The sequence below is a fragment of the Myotis davidii genome, unplaced genomic scaffold (assembly GCF_000327345.1).
Source record: "Myotis davidii unplaced genomic scaffold, ASM32734v1 scaffold570, whole genome shotgun sequence".
Taxonomy (NCBI): domain Eukaryota; kingdom Metazoa; phylum Chordata; class Mammalia; order Chiroptera; family Vespertilionidae; genus Myotis; species Myotis davidii.
The window spans coordinates 1,811,447-1,819,508 of record NW_006283631.1 but is presented as its reverse complement, the minus strand read 5'-3'; positions in this window follow the sequence as shown (position 1 = coordinate 1,819,508).

Genomic DNA, 8,062 nt, shown 5'->3' with positions numbered 1-8,062 from the left:
GCCACAGAAATCCAGATAGAAGGAACTGATCAAGCTAAAATTATTTCCTTGTTTAGTCTCCTGCAGAAAGTAACTGAGAAAATCGTAACTTTTCTTTTGAACTATTTTGAAGAAAATGACAACCATTTCAATTATTTGTTATTTATCCTCATACTTTATAAGTCCTTCTACAACGTCCTATTCCAGCTCCAGGGGGTTAAAGAGCAGCTAAAGGGCAAAGGCAATGCTAGCACGCAGAATTCAGGTCTTCTGTTCTCCAAAATCAATGTTTATTTTGGGTTTCTCAAATAATGAGTCTCTTCTATTTTTTTCTCTAGAAAGACACAATAGTTTTCTTTTAGCTCTCCTTTAACAGATCACCATCCCATCTAAATAGAAATACCTTTATTTATATTCACTTATTTTCCTTTCTAGTGGGTAAAGGGGTCCTTTTCTATTTTGTATGGATCATAACAGCCATGGTGCCCACTATGGACTATTCTAAGTATTTAAAATGTATTATTGCAAATCCTCTTTGGTCCTATCAGCATATCAATGATATTATCAACATCATACAGTTGACTAATTACAATCATACTGATACCTTTATAATAACCTGGTTGTTATTTGACAGAAAAGGAATAAGGGAAGACTAGATACTATAGGCATGCCATTTACACAGCTTTGCTAATTTAACATTCCCCCAGTCTGTCCCCTGCTGATGGATGGGGGAGGGACTGGACAAAGGCCGTTTGGACCCATGCCCAGTAAGGGCTGAGTAATTGGCAAAGTGCTTACCTGTCAGTCACACCTGGAAGAGAGTCAGTGGCCAGAATAAGTGTGGACACTGCAAGCACAAGGAAGCTGAATATTTTAACTCCTAGGCAAAGGAGTGTGCTTTCTGAGCTCTTGGCTTCTGGCCCTCTGGCCCTCTTGGCTCCCTGCGTCCACGTGGCCCACAGCCATGTGGGCTCCACACAATGGACTAATGGACGTCAATTAACCTGAGGCCGAACCAGACCCAGCTTAACGTGGACACTGGCCCCCTTTTGGCTCTGCTGGAACCCCAGCTACACCTGCTTCAGGACGTGGGGCTTTACAACCTAAGGAATATAACTCCATGCAAATAGAGTCTTTACCACATCTCATTCTCCCGTGCAGCTTCTGAAAATTCATGTTTCAGCGGTACCCCAAGAACCCCACTCCTACTTGTGTCTGGGAAATCTGGCCCATTAATTTCTTCAGTAACAATAATAATCATTCATCTTTACTGCTTTTTATAATGCAGTTGGCAATAGTGCTAAGCTCATATACATTGTCTTGCTTGGTCCTCACACTCTTTTTTTAAAATATATTTTATTGCTTTTTTACAGAGAGAAAGGAATGGGATACAGAGTTAGAAACATTGATGAGAGAGAAACATCAATTCAGCTGCCTCCTGCACACTCCCTACTGGGGATGTGCCCACAACCAAGGTACATGCCCTTGACCGGAATCGAACCTGGGATCCTTCAGTCCGCAGGCCGACGCTCTATCCACTGAGCCAAACCAGTTAGGGCTTCATACTCTTCTTATAAGGTTATTACTGTTACCTCTTCCCATTTTACATATAAGGAAACATTTGGGGGGGGGGCGGATAGAGGAAGGGGAGGGAGCCTATGGAAAGTAACCTCACAGGCTGATCCGGTCAGACGTTCCGAACTGGGCAGTTCACAGGTGGATAGGCACACTCCAGGCATATAACTTCGTTACTAAAAGGCTATCTTTGCGTAAGCAAGTCCTGCCCATTGCTTCTGTGCGTCTGAGCACCTTTGAAATGCCCCTTTCAGACCCTCCTTCTGAAGCAGACCCCCTTTGTGAGAGCACATAATCTTAACTGCCATGTAATCCACCTTCATGTAATCTTCCCAGGTCCCTTAATTTCAAATGCACAAAAGAGGCTGCACCACTGTTATTCTCCAAAGCATCTGAGATCTTGCTCCCCAGTATATGTCAGAGAATCAATGATTGGCTGCCTCCTGCATGCACCTTAGTACAGAAGTAAAGGTGGGGGGGCGGGCCGGGGGGAGTCCTGGGTGTCCAGCCTTGAAATGCCCCTTTCAGACCCTCCTTCTGAAGCAGACCCCCTTTGTGAGAGCACATAATCTTAACTGCCATGTAATCCACCTTCATGTAATCTTCCCAGGTCCCTTAATTTCAAATGCACAAAAGAGGCTGCACCACTGTTATTCTCCAAAGCATCTGAGATCTTGCTCCCCAGTATATGTCATCAGTTTGGCTCAAATAAACTCTTACAAAAATTCTCTACAGAATTTTTGGACGTTTCTGATGTTGACACGAGAGACAGAGATATGACGAAATTTGCTTGTGGTCATTGGATTAATAAATTTTGGAGTCAACACCATCCCATGTAGGTTCTTTGCCAAAGCCTTTTTGCTTCCCAAGAGCACGTTACCTCTGAGTTCTGCTAAATCCTTCTAAATGCAGTTGCCTTTTAAAAATATATATATATATATATTTATTGATTTCAGAGAGGAAGGGAGGGGGAGAGAGAGATAGAAACGTCAATGATGAGAGAATCAATGATTGGCTGCCTCCTGCATGCACCCTAGTACAGAAGTAAGGGGCGGGGGCGGGGGGAGTCCTGGGTGTCCAGCAAAGGGCAATTGTAGGGCAGGACCTTGCCCCCAGGGTGATCTTTCCTCCCTTAGTGCATCACTGGTAATGCAGTTTGGACCACCTGACCTTTCCTCCCTAGAGATAATATCTAAGCCTCAGTTGTCTTTCAGCTCCGGACCCAGATAAGCAACAAAGCCAGACAAGCAACCTCACAGCTGACCTCAGGACCAACTGTATTGGGTAATGACCTCCTGCCCTGGCTCTGACCAATCCATCAGTGGAGACCTAGACCCTGAAAGGACACACCTGGAAAGCTGTTGTGTATTCTATTGAGATCTTCCCTGGGACCTCCCCTAAAATCTCCACTAAAATCTCTACTCTTAAAACCCTAGTGTCCTCTTCCTCTCAGGGGCATGCCCAAGCCTTTCCCTTCTCCTTCTCCCCCAGGCACATTACCATTACCTTCTTCACTCCCAAACCTCCAAGGGCCCTTCCTTTGCCTCTATAACTTGTTTCCTCAGCCCATTTCTTCTACAAATTACTTCTTCTACCTCTGAGATTTTCCAAATAAATGTTCTCTTATAGTTTCAGTCTTGGCTCTGAAATCTTTCCTAGCCAGAATCAAGCACCGAAGTTGCTGAACCCAGATCTGGTCTCACACACTGGTCTAACACCTGGTGCTGTTCCTGGCGCTCCCAACACAGGTAATTACTGAGCTTTCTCCTACCTGTATTTCAAGGAATTCTGGGAGCTAAATCAAGTATTAAAATAAAATACTTTAAGATTCTTGGACAACTGAGGTCTCATTTCCCAGATAGAAATGGTGACCCCACTCAAGGATATGTGTGTTAACCTATATTACCTAGATATATCTAGAAAATAACCTAGAACAGTAACAGCCTTAATTTCGCAAAATTTCAAGTTATCTCCAATTATGTCTAAGAATTCAACTAAATTCTTTAAAATAAACTTAAATAAAATAGATGTTTACGTATGCAGTATACACAATAGACTGATGTTATTTTATGCAAGATTTATTGAGCTCAGACCATGTACCAGGCACTCTGGTAGGCACTGAGGGTACAGTGACAAGTGAAGATAGACATGGGCCCTGTCTTCCTGGAGTGGACAGTCTCATAGAGGAGATAGACTCTAATAGACTCTAGTTACGTGACTACACAAGTCAATGTTAAAATTGTAACTTTGGTGTTATGAAAAAGAGTTACATGGTGCACCTGGCCAGTGTGGCTCAGTGGTTGAGCATTGACATATAAACCAGGAGGTCACAGTTCAATTCCCGTCAGGGCACATGCATGGGTTGCAAGCTCCAACCCCATTGTGGGGTGTGCAGGAGGCAGCCAATCATGATTCTCTCTCATCATTGATGTTTCTATCCCTCTCTCCCTCTCCCTTCCTCTCTGAAATCAATAAATATATATATTTTTAGAAAAAGAGTTAACGTGGTGTCATGAAAATGTACAATGAGGGGAAATGGCTACCCAGGGAGGGGGGGAAGATTTTCCTGAGGAAAGTTGTGCCCTTTGGCCATCTGAAGCATGAGGAGGGATTGATAAAGAGCATAGAGGACATGTTCTAATGCAATCTGGAGTCAACCCAGATTTTCTGAGTGCATATGTACTGGGAAGCCCTCCTTCAGAAAAAGTGTACCAACATATATGACTTATGACAATTTCATAAAACACATGACCATGCAAACACATTAAGAGCCCCATGCAAGTGAGGGATCCGAAGCTTCCACAGCATCAGCTTGACCTTAGAATGGGGTAGACCAGTTCATGGTATGGGATGGGCTCAGCAAAGCATTTGAGCTTGGGATCAGGAGGCAGCCCTAGACTGGCCCCTTGCCCTGCTATGTACTACTCTGTGAACTTTGAGCAAGTAACCTCTCTACTCTGCTTTCCCTTGTTTGCTATATTTAGATAATGAAAACCTTTAAATAAAATAGTGTGTGTAAGCACCTGGAACCTGGTGTGATAACTGGTAGCATTGTTACTAAAGAATTTGCAAAGACCGCTTTGTCCTTTTATGGATGCTGAGTTACTCCAAAGTGGGTGGCTGTCCCTGTGGGCGATGGCTCAAGGATTCCCTCCATTCACAGTGTGGCCTCTCCCATCACGGGGTGGCTGCTCGCACCAACCAAAGCCTCATGCAACTGGTGAAAGCTAAAATGGGATGGCTTTTAATGAGCAAGGGAAGTTTCTCGGCCCTACCAGAGGAGACAAGTACTCTAGTCCCTCTCAGAGTCAGGGCCCATTGAGAACTCTTTGGGCAGCCTCTGTAGCGACCTCAATTTTTAATTAAAAAGCCCAAAAGAGTTCGGGGCAGATTTTTCTGAAAGGTATAATCACGGGCAGAGAGATGCCTCCATACTCCATCGGCAGGATGTACAACCCAAGGCAGAACCCAGCTAGGGTGACTGACCATCTCAAATGGCATGAAACTCTCCCAGTTTTAGCACTGAATGCGCCGTATCCTGGGAAACTTCTCAGTCCCAGGCAAAAATGGGAAGGTTTTCACCCAGCAGAGGGCAGCCTGTGAATCCTTACCACTGTGCCTCTCTTTCAGAGAAGGGGTGTGAGGCTGGCATCAACTACGGTCCACCTACACCCTGTCCCTGTATTTCCCAGCTCCTTTGACGTTAGACTTGCTGTGTGACTTGCTTTGTCCAATAAGACAGGAGTGGAAATGCTGCTTGTGACTGCTGGGTAGAAGCATTTAAGAACCAGGATGTGATTCTCCTTTTCTTTCTCCTGCCCCAGCCCTGGCAATGTCCTAGCCGGTAGGGCTTTTGTCAACCTGAGTCCCTGAGTAAAGACGACAGGAAGCAGAGCCCCCTTATCAACCCTCGAGGTCATGTAGTGTGAGTGTGCGGGAAACTTCGTTCTCTTCAGCCCCTGAGATTTGATGTCATTTGTTACCGCAGCATAGCCACGTCCATCCTGACTGATACTGGAAGTGAAACTGAGCCCCTGCTTAGACTCTGTCGTAGTGATTTGGTTAAAGTGATTTTTCTATGGACCTTTGTACATATCCCAGGATGCTGCTGGCAGGTGAGAAACCAGTGTCCCCAACTATCTGCCAGGAGAAAGGCCCTGAAGACCTAGTGAGCAAAACTCCCTTGGCCTCAGGGCCCTCTCCAAGGGTGGGCAAACTTTTTGACTCGAGGGCCACAATGGGTTCTTAAACTGGACAGGAGGGCCGGAACAAAAGCATGGATGGAGTGTTTGTGTGAACTAATATAAATTCAAAGTAAACATCATTACATAAAAGGGTACGGTCTTTCATTTTTTTTTTTTTAGTTTTATTCTGTTCAAACAGGCTGGATCCGGCCCGCGGGCCGTAGTTTGCCCACGGCTGCGTCTAGCCGATGCTGCTCTTGACTTCACAGACTCAGGTGCATAGGGTCCAACCCCTTCAGAGGAAAGGAGGCTCTGCCAAGAGTGTGTTAAACTACAGATTAAAAATGTACCATGTACTCTGACAGCAACAGGGTTAAATTAGATTTTACATAGGTATGCTTATGGAGGAATAATTTATATACCTTTAAATAATTTTAAGTGTACAATTCCATAATGCTTAGTAAGTTTACCAAGTCGCGCAACTATCACAAATCCATCCATCGGAACAATTCCATCACCCCCAAACAATCTCTCCTGCCCAATCAGAGTTAATTCTCATTCCCACCTCCAACCCCAGGCAACCACTAACCTACTCTCTGTCTCTACAGGTTTGCCTTTTCTGGACACTTTATATAAACGAAATCATGCAAAATGTAGTCTTTTGTGTGAGCGTCTTTCACTTCACATAATGTTTTTGAGGTTCATCTGATATATATATATCTAGATATAGATATAGATATAGATATCAATATATATGTAGATATATATATCAGTGTCAGTATGTATTTTTGCATATATTTATATATTATCTATATATATATTTCTAAAGAGGCAGGGTACGGCGAAGAAAGCATAGGCTTCAGATCCTATAAAATGTCAGTTCAATTATTCCCCACGCCCTTAAAAAAGTAACGGTCTCTTTACCTGAGTACAGATTCCCCCCTAAAGTTCCCAGCATCTTTTTCCTCAAGGATCACATTGAAAGGTGACTGTCCATTAGCCACAGTATCTCCCTGCCCAGCAATATGGACGGGGCAGAGCACCAGAAACCTCGCAGTCACCTCCTCCTCCTCCCCTACTCAACATTTCCTCAGCCCGACAGAACAGCTGCAGGCGTGCACCTGACCGGGCCCCTTTTCCTTCCTCGGGTCTGTCTTTCCAGAGGCACTGATGGGCCCTGGACTACACTGCCCCAAAACAGGCAGCAGAAGGGGGACAGGGAGGCAGGAGAAGAAAAGGGCAGGATAACTCATAGTCAGATAAAGAAGCCACAAACCATGCTACAGATACAGCCCAAACAGCCTCAGAGCAAAACTCCTGGGTGCCAGGGTTTGAACTTAAGATACAGACCCCTGTACCTGCACATAAAGCTTTTCATTTCCTTACTGTAAACTTTATAAATCCTGGCTGTTCCCATAGTGCATTCAGTATTTCCTCTGCCAAAAGATAACAAAAATATAATTACGACATCACAATATTGCAAAAAGCACGTAGGCCCTGAGCTGTGGAAAAATACCAGGGGAGACGCTTCCGTGATGTCCCATTCCTGTGGTTCCTAATCCTGGCGTCACATTAGCTTCACCATGGGAGCCTTGTAAAGGCACAATGCCCAGGTTACGCCCCGACTGTATCAGTTTCCGGTGACGGTTACCACACACACCGTGGCTTCAAACAGCAGACATGTATCCTCGCGCTGTTCTGGAGGCTGCAGGTTTGGAATCGAGGTGTCAGCAGAGCCTCACTTCCTCTGAAGGTTCGAGGCCAGAACGCTCTCAGTCTGCTCCAGCGGCTGGTGGCTGCAGATGTTTCCGAGCTTGTGGCTGTGTAGTTGCCATTCTCACCTCCACCTTCTAGCTCTATCTCCTCTCCTCCGTGTGTCTCTCCTCTGGGTGTCTCTTCTAAAGGGATCTTTGTCATTCCATTCGGGGCCCACGGGGATAATCCAGGATGACCTCGTCTCAAGATCTTTAACTTAATTCCATCTGCAGAAAAAAATAAGGTGACATTCACAGGTTCTGGAAAGTGGACATACTTTCCACGCAACTCACTACAAATGCTGGAGTGTTTGCCTCCCAAAAGTCATATGCTGAAATGTAATCCCCAGTGTGATGGTATTTGTTTTTCTTTAAATATGTATTTGGCCCTAACCAGTTGGCTCAGTGCATAAAGCATCGGCCTGCAGACTGAAAGGTCCCAAGTATGATTCCGGTCAAGGGCATGTACCTCGGTTGTACACACCCCCCGGGAGGAGTGCAGGAGGCAGCTGATCAATGTTTCTCTCTAATCGATGTTTCTAACTCTCTATCCCTCTCCCTTTCTCTCTG